The sequence below is a fragment of the Anthonomus grandis genome, chromosome 1 (genome assembly GCF_022605725.1).
Source record: "Anthonomus grandis grandis chromosome 1, icAntGran1.3, whole genome shotgun sequence".
Classification (NCBI taxonomy): domain Eukaryota; kingdom Metazoa; phylum Arthropoda; class Insecta; order Coleoptera; family Curculionidae; genus Anthonomus; species Anthonomus grandis.
This window is the reverse complement of record NC_065546.1, coordinates 25930628-25949666: the sequence shown is the minus strand read 5'-3', so window position 1 is coordinate 25949666 and position 19039 is coordinate 25930628. Positions and strand designations below refer to the sequence as shown.

The 19039-nt window shown below is 31.3% G+C and overlaps 1 long non-coding RNA gene across 1 annotated transcript in view; it reads left to right on the top strand.

Moving 5' to 3' along the window:
* Positions 1–19039, top strand: part of LOC126743634 (uncharacterized) — a 95366-nt gene that overhangs the window by 2908 nt on the left and 73419 nt on the right. The window contains exons 2-3 of the long non-coding RNA XR_007662940.1: positions 3530–3586; positions 6541–6877. This is a non-coding gene — a long non-coding RNA (uncharacterized LOC126743634). The remainder of the gene's footprint in view (positions 1–3529; positions 3587–6540; positions 6878–19039) is intronic.

Genomic DNA, 19039 nt, shown 5'->3' with positions numbered 1-19039 from the left:
GGGAGCGGATATTTTGCATGAGTGCTCAAAATGCAAAAAACTGGACTTGAAAAAATGGAAATAACTAAAGCTAAGAAGAGCCCTGTCCTTGTGTGTGTGAGCGATATTTTTACGTTTAAACCTCACCTCATTTATAACAACCTCTCTCAAAGAATTTAAAAAGTCTTTTCCTTTTCGATTTTATATATTTTTAGTTTTTATTGTTAAGATTGTTTACTTATATTCACACTTATTAGTATAGTTCGGATTGTTCCCCATGTTTGATTATGTTACTTGGTGGCCTATGGGTTAGACGCGCTCCTGTGAATCTAAAGGTTGCTGGATCGTTCCCCACTGGTGACATTTACATTTTTACTTTTAAAAATATATTATAAATTTTTACATTTTTACTTTTTTTTTTTTTAAGCATACATTTTTATCTATGGTGGGAATTGTTAACTTAACCTAGCTTTTCTTTTGTTGTTAGTTGTAATGTAATCTGTGTAGGTCTAGGTAATGAGTTTTATCATAATTTATAAGCGTTCTTTTTGTGAAAAATATCTTAATGTATTTTTTAGGCCTGATGATGCTCCGATAGGAGCGAAACACGTGTAGCTTTAAAAAAAATTATATGGATTTGATGAGTCCATGACTTTGTGTTCTTACCTTTGTTTTACTGTATTATAGCTCGATTCTTGAATTTTAGCAGATCCTACATTTATTGGAATGAAGCCAGCATGGCTACTTAGGTTTCTAATTTCTATATCGTCGTTTCCTTGCATTCCCACGATGAACGTGAGCAATCTAAAGAAATAAGATAACTAAAAATAAACTCTAGTCGTTTTTATCAACGGAATATAGTTTCTTATTCGATCTTTTTAAATTATTCATGTGAATCTTTTTATCAAGTTCTGTAGAAACCGTTTTTTGAACATTATAAGTAGTTTTAAGAATTGCGGCTTTCAATTACAGTTTCTTTATTATGATGTAATTTTTCGTTTATTTGGGAATAGAGCAATTTAACTTTTTCTTTATGTAAATTGACATAATTGTTAATCAATACTTGATCAAGTTTTATATCAAAACGACTATTTTCCGTAATATGATCAATTGGTTTAAATTTTGTAGATGAGTGGATCGTACAGAGTAAATATTTTTTTATTATTGGGTGTCTTTCAAAATCCAGTGGTATTTAGAATTCGAATATTCTCTAAAAGTTGAATGAAATCTTTCTCTCATACCATTTGAATCAGGATGATTTGGACAAATGAAATGGATTTTAATTTTGTGTATATCAAGTAATTCTGAAATTAAGGAATTTTTGAATTTGGTTCCATTAGCGGTAATTATTTGTTTTGGTACAGAATTATGGGAAAAGAAATTTAATAAACAATGAGCTACTTCAATAGATTCGGCTGTAGAAATTGGATAAGCTTGCGCATATTATGAAAAAGAATCAATTATAGTTAAATAATAATTTTTTTCAACAGTAAAAATATCAATATGAAGAATTTCAAATAATCGATTAGCTGTTGGTGTAACATTCATTTTTACTTTAACTAGATGGCGTTCATATTTACATTGTTGACATATTTCACAATCATTTATAAAAGTTTGTCCAGAATGTTTTAAATTAAGCCAATAGTATTTTTCTCTAATCATTTTTTAGTTTTAATCATTCCTCGATGGTTTGTTTTTGATCCGTGATAATTTTTTATAATTTCTTTTATATCGTCTTTATGCGTGACATCTATTCATTTAGTTAAGCAACGTTTAGATGGCCATTTAAAAGTTTTTCTGGTGACTTCACAAAAAGGTGCAAAAAATTTAGGATTTTCGAAATATAAGTGATATTGTAATTCTGGCTTAAAGATTAAGTATTTTATAAAATTTAGTATATCATTATCGAAATTATTTTGGGATATTTGTAAATTAATTCGTTTCTTTTTTTCAAACAAAATTTTAATTTTGGGAATTGCCGGGGAATGTAAAACAACAGATATTATTATTTGATTTAACACGTAATTTACTGGTGTCTCAATGATCGGTATACCTACAATAGGATTTTGTGCAGCATTGGTATGAACCGTGTCGCCATTCGCGTTATCGTCATTAGGAATAAAGGTTGCACTATATCGTCTGTATTTTCGACGGGAAGATTTTCAGTGCCTTCGTCTATTTGAAGACATTGCTCTGTAGGGTCATGTTGCACAATCATTGAAATATTTTCACGGTCAGGGTTTTTTATTTTCTAAGTTTAAAATTTCAGGATTTTGAAGAGACTGATTAATTTCTTAATATATTTATTTTAATTAAAATTAGTATCCGTATCATTGTATTTCTACACGTGAAAGGGCGTCGACATTTCTATTTAGCCTACCCTTTTTATATTAAATTGTATAATTATATTCATCTAATTTAATTTACCAACGTAGTAATTTTGATGAAGTATCCTTTAGTGAGAATAACCACTGTAAAGGTTTATGATCTGTGTAATTACATATTATATTGAATTTTCGTCCGTAGAGATAAGGCCTAAAGTAAGCCCCTGTTTATTTTCTAAAGAATTGAAATATTTCTCTTAGTCATTAAAATAAAATTTATCGGTCTGACCGAAAAGAGGGCCACGATATTTACAAAACTAAAGCTAGCTCAGCGGTACCATAAGTACCATAACCAAATACGGTTTACACTTAGCGATTCCCCTCGGGAATGATTTTGGTGGGCTTCGATAATAGAGTCTGAGATAAATATTTGGTTTATAAAATTCATTTGAGTTTTGGTCACTAAAGGGTGAAGTTATTTAATAAAAACAATAAAGGGTGTTGCGACGTGAAATAAGCTGTGTTGGTTTGGTGTAGTGTTTTACTACAAGAAAGAGTGTTTTCACAGAGTATGCTTATTTCTATCTTATTGATTACACCGATATTTTACCTTTTTAATTAAAAATGTGATTAATGAAATATTTTAATGACCGATTGTTGCTTGTCTTGCTTGTGACGATTGTTTATTATTTCTTGTTAAGATACTGAGCTGGTCTGGGACCATTGCACAGCTCGTTGTATTTAACAATGCTTTGTATCTGGAGAGGACCCTCCCGTTTTGGTGTCCATTGCACCCGGCAGTACAAAGTGTGTTATCGTCAAGTGGTCTAGATCGGAGATTGCTGTCTCAATCTCGTGTTTTATGATAATGTTTTTGGTAGTATTTTGGCTACGGTTTGTGAGTAATATATTGCTCACGTTTTGGTATATTGAACGATTGTATATTATTCAATATCAGTACGTTGTCGTTTCTGGGACATTTAACAATCGGATAAAAGTAATAAATTGGTGAATATATAGTAGTATAAGTAATAAATGAATAAATTTAAGTAAAGTGGTTAAATGTTGGTGAATATGAATTAAATGGTTATCGTAAAAGTAAAATGACTGAAAAAGTTTAAAACATATTAAATCATATTTTTCATATTAATGAGTTTTGCTTAATTTTTTTTTATTTAATTAATTTTACGGCAATAAGTGTGCTTAGGTTACTTTTATTATTTCAGGTCTACACGTCACCATCTCTACTTTGGAGTCGACCAAGCGCCCAGTTGTTTTACAAGGTGTTTATTCTATTTTTACATTTTATTTTGATTATTTTTGGACTATTTTGAATTTATTTGACGTATTAAAAATTATAAAATTATTTAAATGACCTCACAGGTTTTATATTATTATACTAAAATACTTCGTAGCCCAGACAATGCAAAGAATTTCTTTTTTTTATTATTGAATAATTGACGTCACTATCGTTTAAAGTACGTGACGCATATGCGATTGCTAGGTCTTTACCAATTGGTCCTTGAGAAAGCACAGCACCTAATGCTATATTGCTTTCGTACGTTGTTAAATTTAAGGATTTATTAAAATTTGGATATTGTAAAATAGGGTCGTTCATTAAAATATTTTTACAGGTTTCAAAGCAATTTATAAATTCAGCATTACGTTCAATTCAAACGAGTTCAACGCTTTTTTTTAACATTTGGTTAGAGGTTTACTCAATTTAGCGAAATTATCAATGAATTTCCTGTAATAGCCTAATAATCCTAAAAATCCCTTAATTTCTTAGTAGTTTTTAGAATAGGATAATTTTTGATGCCTTTCATTTTTTCTGGGTTTGGTTTCACACCTGAAGGGGTAACAATGTGTCCTAAATATCCTACTTCTCTTTTAAAAAAATCGGTTTTATCTAGCTGTAGTTTGAAATTGGTTTCACGAAGACGTTGGAAAACGGCGCGGTATTTATCGATGTGGTCTTGTAATGAGGTAGAGTAGACAATTATATCATCTAGGTGAAAGGCACACTTTTCGTTTTGCATTCCACGAAAGACATTGTCCATTGCACGTTGGAAGGTCGCGGGAGCATTTTTCAGGCCAAAAGGCATGCGCAGAAATTCGTAGTACCCATTCTCACAACTGAAAGCAGCTTTCGGAATGTCCTTCTCGTTCATTGGAATTTGGTGGAAACCACTCGCTAGATCGAGGGTTGAAAAATATTGACATTTACCTAAGCTTATCGAGACCATCTGTTATATTGAGTAGAGGGTACCACATATTGATGATAACTTCATTAAATTTTCTGAAGTCTATTAGACATCTTTATTTTTGTTTTCCGCTAGAGTAAATTTTTTTTTGGTATTACCTAGTGGTGAGGACTATGGGGATACACTGGGTCTGATAATATTCTGCTCTAACATTTTTTTGATTTGACACTCAACTTCTTGTTTGTGAATAAAGCATGGATAGCTGTATGTTTTCGAATAAATGGGTGTTTCATCTGTGGTTTTAATTTCATGTTTTACCTGACTTGTGAACGTAAAAGGAGTATCTTCATCATCGAAAATATCAGAATATTCTTTACATAATTTTAAAATTGCAAATTTTTCTTCTTGATTCATATTATCTGTTCTGCGTAGTTTTTCCGGGTTAAAATTAGAAAATTTATTGGTAAAATTATCGATTAAGTTAAAATCAATAGACTATAATTCTCTTCTTTAACAGCGTTCAACTTTAATGAGTTCGGAAAAATCTAATAGAATTTGATCAGTAGAGCTATTTAAGACGGTGGTGAAGGCTATGCCATTTTTCGCAATAGAGAGACTTTCTAGAATTTCACAATTTCCTATTTTTTATATAAAATAATGATTTCACCAATTTTTATTGAAGTTTTAATGTTTATAACTTGTTCGCATCGTGATTCTACACTTTTTTAATTTAGGTTTCGTTTTTTGTTTTGGAAAAGTAATTTTATTTTAGCATAAGGAGCACGTAAGTAACCATTGGCAAAATCTAAATTTGTTTTTAAAATTTCAAGATTATCTACTTCTATAAAACCATAAAAAATGTCATGGAATTTAAATAAAAAGAATTTTAATTGTAAAGATTCAGGTAATTTTAAAATTCTGGATGTTGGTATGAAAGTACTAAATTTATGAGCTGACATTTCTTTTCCACGGGATACAATAAACGGGTCTTCTATTATATCCCTTTGATTAAATTTGTTTGCCAAGTTAGGGTTAATGAAAGATCGAGATGAACCGCTATCAATTAAAAATGTTAAATTATGTTTTGGAAATATAATGTAGGGTAGTTTACTGGTAGTAATTAAATTGAAGGCTTATTATAGGAGCTACTAAGGATTGGTCTCCTCTGGATGCTGTTTTGTAAAATTTTCTGAAGTTTCGGATTCTAAAATTGGGAATTATTTTGATGAGCCTCATCATCAAAAGTTGTGGGTTCTTTGAAGTCGCAATAATAATTATCATCATAATCATATAAAATTACGAGAGCCTCTGGGCACTTTTGGAAATTTCGTTGAGATTGATTAGGGTTATAAGTTGCATAGATGGATTATTTCTAGAATTATGAAAGAATTGCCTAGAAGTTATGCTCATAGGCGTCGGCCGAGGAAGATCTTTTTCTCTCATTTGATTTGGCCTTAAAACGTTTTGATTTTGGGTTGGTCTACCAAAATTTGCGAGTTTGTTGGCAAAGGACGTCTACTTGAGTTAAAATTATTATGATTATTTAAATTGGGTTGGATATAGTTGGGTTGTTGTACAGATTTATTAAAATTTTGATTATACGGAGGTTTATTAATTTTATTATTATTCTTAAAGTATAAGCTATTGTTATCAAATTTATTAGGATCCCTTTTATCATAAAAGTGTTTAATTAAAGTTTCACACTTTACGAGATATCGATTAAGATCATTAGGGTTCCCATCAAAATTCGGGACACAATTTAAATATTCTGGCTTAAAAGTGGGCACCTTAGTAATTAAATGTAAATTATCTAAGTTTAAATTATTACCTAATGGTGAGTCAACTGAAGAGATTCTAAGATTATTTAATACAACGCTTAATTCATCTATATTGGGATTCACTTAATAAGCTGTACTTACATAAAGGCGACGGTCATTTTTATAAGGGACAGTCTAAGATTCTGCCTTGTAACGTAATTAGATGATTTGTATTTAATCACCGATGAATCTCTAATATTGGTCTTCTTGTTTCAGCAATTTTAGATAAACTCACTGCATATACCTCCACCGAATTTTCATCAGGTTTCGTACAGTCCGATTAATCGTTAAAATGAACGTTCGATACACTAACCGATCTAACTCCGGACTATTCTACCGACTGCGCCATTTAACTAACTTAATAACCAAAACGCCTTTTAAAAAAAATATTATTTTATTTGAAAATTAATTAATACAAAATTACATGCTAATTGTCTTAGGCAATTTAACAGTCTGGCAAATATTTTTGTGTGTTATGGAATTTGGTAGTATATCATCATGACGAATTACATTGAAACAATGGCATTTAGATGCCTCAGAGAAAACTTTATTGGTAAGTAAGTTTCTATAATAATAAGTAGGTATCTTCCTAATTTTATTAGTTCAGCTAGGTTTAAACAGGTATAAACTTAAATTTCCTCGTCTGATCCATCTGTGCAGTTGCAATTAATAAATTCCTTTCTAAACTACCACTAAATATGCTTTAATTTACTTGCACTTTCATGTAAGCATGCTAAATATTGTGGCACCCTATTAGATATAAAATATTGATCACCATGTGATTAAAAAGTGATCAGTGAATATCAAAGTGTGTTTATCATATTTTATTGAATCCAGATCATTTTCATTGCACCTTAGTATTGTCTAAGACAATTGTCTTAGTTTACTTATTTACTCAATTGAGTAAATAAAGTATGATAAAACTGAAATAGTTTCTTGTAATTTTTTAAAGAAGTCATTATTGAGTACATGATCAGTACTTGATCCATAATTTATATAGGTATTTGATTACTATATACATTAAGTTAAAACAACCAAAGAGAATTACTGCTAAGACAGTAAAATTCTTAAGATTTTGATTTTATCACACTCAATTCGCTCAGAATGTTTTAACAAGACCTAAAGTAAAGATAACTTTTTCATCTTTTTATGGTTCATTGACATTCATTTTTCACAAGTTACATTAAATCATTTTTACTAAAAGTAATTTCAATTTTCCTCCTAAATACAAGGGAAGTAAAAAAGTAAACCCCGCTCAGTCCTTGTTAACACACCCTATATTTTATGTAGACTTAAAGTTATTATTTTATAGCTGAAGGAATAACAGATGAGAGTTTACTCTTATTAAAATCGAGTACTGAAGAAGTGAGAGCTCTCATTTTTAAGTTAGGTCTCAGATAATTATTTTGGGAAAAAATAAATGCGTTAGAAGAATCTGAGAACGAAAACAAGGAAAATAAACCAAACCGTACATCAGAAATTTGTACGGTATGTATTGCACCTAGCAAAAAAAATAATTATTTTGAAATAAAATTCTTAGTATATATTATTCAAAGTAAATTATTTTGCTTTTTCATAATAAAAATACCTAATAATACCTTAAAATACCTTCCACAGATTCTTATGTCTTTCGACAGCCTTTACAGCTTCATTCCTGACAAAGAACTTGCTGACAACTCACAACTCTCACAGGACACAAGTAGTGAAAAGAGGACAGCTTTTGAGGCAGCTGGTCCTTCTTATGAGAGTACCCCTAAAAAAAACAAAGTATCCGTTTTTCCACAAGTGAGATTTCTAATATAAAAATAACTTTAAAATGGTCATACAACCTTATTTAATTTTGTTAGGGCTTAAAATGCCTGATAGAAAAATACACTGAAGGGCAATGTTCATACTTCTTCTTTATCATACAGATTAAATATATAAGTTACCTAAAACTATACCTACAACATAAAGATACAAAATATGTAAAATTGAATAATAATACATAACATTTATACAAGAAAATAATAGAAAGTAAATAGTTTAAAAAATTCAGGAATAAATAACTAGGTCAAAATAAAAATTAAAAAAAAAAGAAAAATTATTTTGGTTTATGTTGGAACTACAAATTTTTTGAAGGTTTCAATAAATAACGAAATAATTTATATAAGATATATGAAGTTTCGAGTTTAACCTCTCTTCCTGATATTTTTTTTTGTCAATTTGAACCTCTCGTAAGATTGTGTCCTTGTTATATTTTACATTAATTTTTGTTTTTTACGTTTCGATCAGGTACTCTGGTAAAGGCATTGGTACGTGTAGTCACTAGAGTTTCCTGTAGGACAATATCATCTTCTGATGGCGTTAGTTTATCAGTATTTCCAGTAGTTTCTATTTGGGACACTTCAGAACTTTTCTTCGGTTTGATGACTTCTGCAAAGTAATATATGTTTACCTAGTTGAAATACAAAAAAATCAAATATGCACCACTTTCCTGTCGAAATCAGTAATGGTTCAGGATAAACAATCCTCTTTTGAGTCTTAAAAATCTCATACATTTCTTTAGAAAATTCGAACTACTTTCTCCCTCTTTCTGTTTTAGTATTATTTTCAACATATTTTTTGTAGTTTCTTTCTAATACACGCCAACGATTTTCGCTATTTTGTGGCGTAAATCTTAGATTATATTTTCTCAGGACATTCTGACTTCCCACATCTCCTTTAAATTGTGCATTTCCATTTTGCCTACTTTGCTTCTAAACATTTTATAACAATCGATCAGTATTAAACAATGTTTCCCTGTTCAATGTACGACAGATAATTCACCAGTACTAATACTAGGGACGTATGTCATTTCCTCGGGCAATGAAGAAACGTTATTAGGAAGTTCTAACTCGCCATCACTATTTGGCGCAAGGATAATGAACTCGGCGAAATCTAGAAATATGCATAGGATAGGTATAATAAACTATAAAACTATTTGGAAATGATAAAGATTTATGAGATTTGAATGAAAGTAATATGTTTTAAATATGTACTTACCATTTTGTAGTTTATGAAATTCATTTTCAACCTTCAGCATGAATTCTTTGAAAATTTGTAACACAGAACACAAACACAGGGTGTCCGGAAAAAGGAGGCCAATCCGCCGGCTACATATAGGGTGAACCAAAATAATGCGACTTTCGTTATGCCATTTTTTAATTGGGCGCTCGGTATTCAATATACAGGTCGTCAAAATGAGAAATATAAAATCGTTTTTTTAAAGTAAGTCGAGCGTTTTATAAGATATCAAATTAAAATTTGGTGTGAGGGGGTTTTTTGGAACAAGAAATTAAAATCCGGTCACGGATTCGCTATGCCTTGCAGAGGGCGCCACCTGCGGTGTATTGCATGTGTTAAAAATACCAAAACTTTTTTCTACAAGTAAAAAATTCTAATTATCCAATCTTTTCTTGTAAAAAAAGTATTCTTAGTAAATGTCGTTTTGAGAATCCGTTTATTAGATATCTTAATTTTAAAATCTAGATACATTTTATCAAGTTAACAAAATAAACGTAAATTATTTTTTCTAAATTAATGCTAAATTACCTATTATAATAAAAATCATAGAATAATGACCCTAAATTATTTGTTCTACGTAATCTCCATTCATTTGTATACACATACGAGCCCTTTTTATTAAAGAAAATCTAAAGCTTTGAAAAATATTTGGTTTCAACCTGAAATGCTCTCCAGCGGCAATAATTATTTCCCTTTAGTGGTCCTCGTTTAAAATCGGAACACAAAGTCTTTTATACCTTTTCAGACTGAAAAATCAAGGGTTATAAGGTCGGGCGAACGAAACTTGATGTAAATAGTTCCTAACATTTATAGCAACATGAGCCGGAGCACCATCGAGTTGAAACCAAAGATTTTGTCTTAAATTTGGAGACAAATCATTTAGCAAATCGGGCAGTATTTCTTGTAGAAACAACAGAAATGAATCACCAGTTAAATTACCTGGTAAAATGACAGCTCCTAAAAGAAAGTTATCAACAATACCTGCCCACACATTGACTTTAAAATTTACTTGATGATGTGTCTCAACTATGACCCTAGGATTCTCTTCAGCCCATATGTGTGCGTTATGGATATTTGTCATGCCGTTTCTCGTGAACGTGGCTTTGTCAGTAAACAGAATCGCCCTTATAAAATCCTCAGTTCTATTATTCATTTTACATAACCTTCTACAAAAAGCAAATCTTGCCTTGGGATCGACAGATCGCCAAATATTTTTCAAAGCCTTAGATTTTGTTTAATAAATAGGGCTCGTATGTATATATAAATGAATGGAGGTCACGTAGAACAAATAATTTAGGGCCATTATTCTATGTTTTAATACAGTAAGTAATTTATAAAAAATAGTTTACTTTTATTTTGTTAACTTGTTAAAACGTATCTACATTTTAAAATTAAGACATCTATCAAACGGATTCTCAAAATGACATTTACTAAGAATACTTTTTTTACAAGAAAAGATTAGATAATTAGAATTTTTTACTAGAACTTTATTATACAGGGGTAGAAAAAAGTTTTGGTATTTTTAACACATGCAATACACCGCAGGTGGCGCCCTCTGCAAGGTATAGCGAATCCGTGAACGGAATGAATTTCAATTTCTCGTTCCAAAAAACCCCACACTAAATTTTAATCTAATATCTTATGAAACACTTGACTTACTTTAAAAAAACGATTTTATATTTCTTATTTTGACGCCCTGTATATTGAATACCAAGCACCCAATTAAAAAATGGCATAACGAAAGTCGCATTATTTTGGTCCACCCTATATGTGGCCGGCGGATTGGCCTCCTTTTTCCGGACACCCTGTATATAAAAAAGTGGTGGTTGCATACAAAATGATAGAAATTCATCTGACAATCAGTCCTCTGGCTTGGCAACGGAAAGTGTTGTAACTAACTTGACAGTTTGACGTACCTAATTGGACCAATCAAAATGGTAGAAAGGCGTGGCCAAATTAAGGCGGGAAATCAAATTTCATTTAATCTGACAATCTTATCATTTAATCCTAATATCTAAAGCAAACGCCTAATCAAAAAGGTTACTCATAGAGCTCGCCTTTTTGATTAGGTGTTAGCATCAGATATTGATCTGAACAAAAATAAAACTTTTGAGCTTTATTTTACATATCTAAATGAGTTAATAACTGCAATAATCTACGACAGTGCTCTAACAATAGTGTACGACATATCACCAATTGGATAAATGGAAATAAAACAATGGTTTTCTTTATTACATTTATTATTTAATTTTCCTGAAAAAAAATTACTTAAAATAGTACAATAATTTATTATAATGGATATTATAAAAATTAGAATTAATCTAAAAATGTTTAGAAGTATTTTGTTAGCACTGAACCCTAATTTTAAACAGATTAGAAAAGGTTGTCAAAATTGGGCTATTTTCTCATTGTACATCTAAAGGCATTCCCATTAGATTAATAATATCCTCATTTTATTAACACATAGATTCAATAGAAGATAAATTATCCTTATTTAATATGTACGTGTATCTGTTTCCTAAAGAAAAATTAAACAGATTTTAAAATTATTTAAATAATAATTTAAATATTAATTTTTAAAATTAATTAAAAGTTCTATAGCAGAGTATTATCGACAGAAACAATATATCCATCTACAAAACAAAATAAACTCTTTGAAAATGAAAACAACTTTTTAGTATAACCATATATCACTTACATAGGATATATTTGTTGGTCTCTTATAATACTAACAATATATCTTGGTATAATATAACTATAATATTAATAAAAACGTAATTCGAGGACAGATGTTTACATAAAATAAAAAGAACTCTTGTTGTAAGAAAAACATTAATTCCTGATCCATTCCGAGTGCTCAGTTCTCTTAGTCTCTATACCTATGTCTCGTCTCAGTGAATACAGGAAGCGGTATGATATGAGCATGAAATAAAATTTAAAAATAGGCAGTGCAAACCTTACAAATCAATTTACTAAATGATTCATGTGAAAAAAAGACAAATTAAATGATTAAATAAATATGTATTGTAGTGTAAAGCCAGCAATATCACCATTATTAAAATAAAATATAATTCTTATAATAAAGTCCTTACACTGCATACCGCTTTCCATATCTTTCTTGTAATGGGAACTGAAGGAAATTTAAAAAATATTTTCTTACTATGTTTCTCAGAACCATTTAAAATATACATACTCTTACATCAAGGAAATTGTCAGGAAAATTTTAAATTAATTTTTAATTGTTGAATAGAAAATGAGAGGCCAGACATTTTGTAATATATATTTATATTAATCAAGATAAAAACTTGAAAGGTGAAACTTCTTCATTGAAATCAACTGAATTTGATTTTATTAAAGACTAAAGATTGACAATACAAAAACATAATAGTAATAAATAAAATCAGATTTTCTTACCAGAAACCTGGAATTGCTTGCTGCAAATCAATTAAAACATTACTCCCAATATTGAAAGAGAACTTTTTAGCAAAAAAGGTCACGAATTTAAAATAACATCCAATCATAGATAGCAAAGTCTTTACACTGCATATCGCTTTTCATGTTTTTCTTGTAATGGGAACTGAAGGGAATTTAAAAAATCTTTTATTACTATGTTTCTCAGAACCATTTAAAATATACATATTCTGACATCAAGGAAATTGTCAGCAAAATTTTAAATCAATTTTTAATTGTTGAATAGAAAATGAGAGGCCAGACATTTTGTAACATATATTTATAATAATCAAGATAAAAACTTGAAAGGTGAAACTTCTTCATTGAAATCAACTGAATTTGATTTTATTAAAGACTAAAGTTTGACAATACAAAAACATAATAGTAATAAATAAAATCAGATTTTCTTACCAGAAACCTGGAATTGCTTGCTGCAAATCAATTAAAACATTACTCCCAATATTGAAAGAGAATTTTTTAGAAAAAAAGGTCACGAATTTAAAATAACATCCTTAAAACAAATAGCAAACACACGCCTGCATTCATTAAAATGAAAAACAAACTCAAAAGGTATGACAATGACGTTCTATCAGGCAATGTCAACAACTGTCTGTCAGCTCCCTGTCAATTTTGCCAAGCAAGATGGCCGACATACGATTCCGATTTTCACCATATAATCTTCATCCATGTGATTTGTAAACAAAGTTTTAGACCTAACCTCAAAATTGCAAAAACAAACAAGAAGGCACAAAAACCTATTTGACAATTGACATGATATTTGCCACGATTTGACATGATATTTTCCCAACTAAAAAGCGTTCTAGCAAAAAAACCGTTTGCTACCAGTTTGCGGATTGATCATGCGCTCTATCTCTAAAGCCGTACAATAAACTGGTGTTAAACCATCGAAAACTATACACTAGAACAAGCCTACTATATACCGTTTTTTTTTGACATTTATTATATATGTCGCCACATATTATTATATGTCGCCAATTGGAAAAGGAGCGATGTAATTGGGTGAATGCGAGAGTAACGCTTTGTTATTGATTTGATGTTGTCGTCGTCGGTGTTCGTTCTCATTTCGCAGGGGGCAGTTCGGGCACTACACATACAGTAATTAGTTGTTTATTAATTTAAAATTAAATAAGTTTTACTACCATAGTTATATTTATCGTTTGGACGGTATCGTATGCCATGAAGGTGTACGTTGGTGTTAAAAATTGGTGGATCATATCATACTAAGAAAGGAAATTTTAAAAAACTGTTAGCAAAATTTTTAATGTAAGTATACTCAACCGCAATAACTTTGTTGGTATGTTTCAGTGGTTTTTTTTTGATAAATCTTTTTAAATGGTTTCACGAATCTGTCTGTAGTGTTATTTTTGCAATATTTGGTATATATAAAAATTGATCGCCCATACAATAATATAAATAAAGTTATAATATGTATAATATACACGGTGTTTCGGGAGGAAAAGGTAATATTTTGGGAACATGTTCAAAAGGTCAAAATAAGATTAATTAACCTATATATTTTAACTCAAACCATTTCTGAAATAATCGGTTCTGAAGTTTTTTTGTAAATTTTTTTATTTTAAAAGCACCACAAACAAATACTAGTAAAAAAACAAAATTCCACTAATTTAAAATGTTTTCGAATATACCCTCACCAACTTCCAAGGCAAGGTGCAGCTCGTTTGTTAAGCGCTCGTGTTGCACGTTTAATTGGTTAGGGATTGTTTTTAATAATATTTGAAGCATTCAAAATTTGATTGTGGAGTCCTTCTACGGTTTCTACTGGTGTTTCGTACACTAGAGCTGTCATCCACCCCCAGAGGCAATAATCCAGTAGATTTAAGTCTTGTGACCTCGGTGGCCAAACTTGAGGTCCTCCTCTGCCAATCCGATGATCAGAAAAACAACTGTCCAAAAAATTACGCACTCGTCAACTAAAATGAGGCGGGGCTCCATCGTCTTCATAATACATTCAGTGTCGAACAATTAGATGAATCAACATGTGTATTAAATGGTCTTTTAAAAAGCGTAAATATCCTTTTCCAGTAAGACGCTTATCTAATACAAAAGGACCAAACTGGTCGTTCAGCATTCCACACCACACGTTCGAACGCTGAATCGATGTTGAAAGCTTCGTTCAAACGTGGCATGACAATTTTTATCTGACCACCGATGTTCCTTGTGTCGATTATTAATTTTATTGCGGGTAAAATGAACTTCTTTGCTAAATAAAATGTATTTATAAAGGCCTCGATTTTGTTGGATCCACTCGCAAAACCGAACCCTTAAGCCATAATCACCCTCTTGAAGATGTTGAACCAGTTTAATATGGAAAGGCTTAAAACCGTTTTTTCTAAGTGACTTCCAAACGTCCACATGTGATGCTAATCGAAGTTCTTTTGTAATCCGCCTTGTCCTAACCCCCAGGTTCTCTTCAGCCATATCCAGAATATTTTCTTCATTTTCTACATTTAGTCCCGCCTCTCTTTCCAAATTAATTTTACGCTTGAAAATATTCCTGTTTTCTTAGCATTTGCAAAAACTATCTGAAAAACTTTTCGATTAGGAATTCTTCGATTTGGAAAACGACGTTGGTATTCATCAACAGCATGTAATCCGCTACCATTACAGAAACCATACACGAATATCATGTCAGCGTACTTGTCATTACGTAATGGAAACTTTGCTCTTTTCAAATTCCGAACATTTACAAAAAAACTTTAGAGCCGATTATTTAAGAAACGGTTGAGAATCGGATTAAAACATATGGGTTAATTTATCTTATTTTGAGCTTCTGAATATGTTCCCAAAATATTTCCCTTTCCTCCCGAAACGCCCTGTATTATATTATCTACACTTTCCTGTCCTTAATTAAATAAAAAGATCTTTATTATTATTATGATTATTATTTTAAGTAAGCAAGTTTAGGGTTCATTAAATTCCGCCTACTACCGGTGTCATCTGTTGTATTTAGGTGAGCAAGATAAGTGTATAGTAAATCCGATTTAATATTATTTAAATGGATTATATTGGATCAGTGTCGATATCGGAATTTTAAAGAATTTGCTGTTCGATGGGATTGGCTATGTGATCATTATTATCGGACTCATCGACCTCAATCGGGTTGGGAAATTAATTATCTATATATTAAGGAACTCATTATGAACTAGCGAGTTAGATTAGAGTTTTTTGACGTTTCCATAAAAGTGTGTTTTTATATTTCGTTACAATTGGTGTCAGAAGTAAAGGATATAAGGAAGCCTATTTTAGTGGATGCCTATAACAAGAAGTCGGGCCAAGATAGAGACCGAGAAGTTAATAATACTGCTATTAAGGAAGTTTGACGCAGAAAAAAAGTAGAACAAGAGGAACAAGACTGTAAACAAAAAGAATGAGAACGCAAACAGAGAAAAGAACAAGCCCGTAAACCTGAAGAACAAGAACATAAACAGAGAGAAAAACAAGAAGAACGAGACCGTAAACGAGAAGAACGAGACATGAAACAGGAAGATTTACTAAAGACAATTAAATCTGACCTGAAAAAAGGAAAATGAAGACCGGATTAGGACCATGAAAGATTACCTAAAGAAAGAAAATCGAGCCCTCATTAAAACCACGAAAGATGACTGAATTTAAAAGATAATCTTAAAAAGGAACAGCATGAACGAGAAAACAAGAGGAACGAGTTTTAAAACTTAAAGAATGACAAATTTCGAAGCAACAGTGGAAGAAGAATTGGGACAAGTACAAAAAAAGATTTGGAATGCAAATAATAATAAAAGTGAAGCCATAAAAATTCGACGGCAAAGAAGCATGGAGTACCTATTTGAATCAGTTTGAGGCCGCTGCTGGGGGAAATCGTTGAGATAACGGCAAAGGCAATTGATCTTAAGCTATGCCTTAGAGGAGAAGCTACAGAAATATTAAGAATGGTGCCAGCTCAATTTTGATGGTCTGGTGCGTACCTTAGAGATGAGATATAGTGAAGCCCATCTACAACAAGTGTACCAGGCTCAATTGAAATCTAGGAGACATCAAACCGACAAAAAACTCCAACAGTTTGAGGGTTTGAGACCGATGTTTATCGATTAGTAAATCTGGCTTACCCTTCAGCCCCAACAGAGTTCGGAGAACAAATGTCTATAAATGGTTTTATAGACGGGGTTTGAGATCCAGATACTAACCATGCTTTTATGATGGCTCATCATAAAAGTGTTACGGAAGCTTTGGCTCATGGACTATGAGGCAGCTTTTCATGCAACTAAAAGGCAGACACGGATAACGCAAATCAAAACTTCAGAAAGTGATCTCGAACATTGCCTAAAGAAGATTGAGTGATTTTTGGCTAGAAAACCTAAGAGACCATTCCGCTGTTGGAGTTGTAATAAAGAGGGGCACCTTCAACATCAATGCCCCAAGCCATTAACAGACCCAAGGAACCAGGAAAACTACATGAGGTGCAAGCTAGCTGGGTGCGACCGGGACCGTCGACAGTCTATCGGGCCGGAGACTGGTTGGCGTGACGTCACGTTAGTGGCCGTGTATTGCAGCTTTGCCCCGTTTAATTTACACACAGAGCGACGTCGAAAATATATTTAAATTTAAATATCTCGGAAACAATTACTCGTAGTAAGTTGAAGTAAAAATTATTGGACATGGAATATTTTTAGCCATAAATTTAAAAAGTTACTTTTTATTTTTAAGCCTTACAGTAAGTAAAAAAAAATATCTAAAATTTTTAACGGCTAATTACTTCAAGAAAATGAACATAATATCTCACTATTGCCTAGGATAAAATTATGTTAAAACAAGATAATTATTAGACACGTTTTATTTCAAATAATATATGTATTTTCCGGAAAAAAAAACTTAACACAAACCTATTAAAAGTCTTTGTACAAAAACAAAAATATATAGGTAACAAAAAAATAATTTATAAATATACTTAATTTATATCTAAACAAAAATAATTACCTAAAAAAAATAAATTTAATAAAAATTTAAATTCGTCAAGTGAAAAGGTGGGTAAATTAGTCATAAAACAAAAAACAAATTAAAAAATACCGAATTAAGGATTATTGGCCTTTCCAATACATTTTCGAATTATCTTTTTTTTTCTAACTTCGGATTTTCCAGACAACTTTCCCAACTTTCTCTTTTTTTTTTATAAATCTTCCTCGATAATATTATTTTTGGCCTTGTTATAACTATTTAAAAGCATATTTGAAAAGGTGTTATACATTTTTCAGTAAGTGTTGATAAGTTGTTACCACAGTCACAATTGTATTTATCCATTTCAAAATTTGCTACCTCCAGTTTTTTTAACGCAAATGTTTAAACAAAAATTTGTGGGAAAATTTAGTGAAATTTAAAAATGTTTTTTTCGTATCTTTCAGAAATAATAGTTTGAAACAAAGTGTACGTGTGGTTATAATATTATTATATTATTAAAATAATCTTTGGCATACTTGAGTCATATCTTAAATCATTATCAGATATGCTTATTTCGCTATACAACAAAGAATCATCAAATGTATTAATAATAGTATTAGTAGTGGTACTGTTAATCACTGATGCTTTGAGTGTTGAAGTATCGGTTGTAGTTATAAACTCTTTCAAAAACGAATTTTCCATTTGGGCCCCAAAACGCTCACTGTGCAGTATTATTGCAATAGTAATATTTAAAAAGCAAGGCGCGATTCCCGCCGGCCACTAGTGTGACGCAATCATTGTGGAGGGGATACAGTCTCCGGCCCGATAGACTGTCGACGGTCCCGGTGCGACCAAGCACCACGTATTAGAATAAACCGGCTGCCACGTTGTGGAGAGAGCTTGGTGGTACGGGGAAAAAATATGCGGCCGTGTGAGATGGTGGTGGATATAGGATGCAGTTATACTATCGTGAAGTCGATGTCGTAGCTTACTGTAGAATTTCACTACCACCAAATTTAATCCTGGAGTCAGCCAATGAAAAAAGAATCCCAATAATTGGATTACAAGAAGCTAAAGTTACCATTGGCTTAACAACATTCCAGCAGCCAGTATTAGCTTAAAATGGATGTATATAACCGCATATTAATGCCGAACACTGAAGAAATTCTTATGCACTTTCTACTTGCAGGTATTGGAAATGCCTGAGTTGTTAAGCTATCTCAGGATATTACCATACAAGCTAACTCAGAGATGGTCGCTAATGCTATAA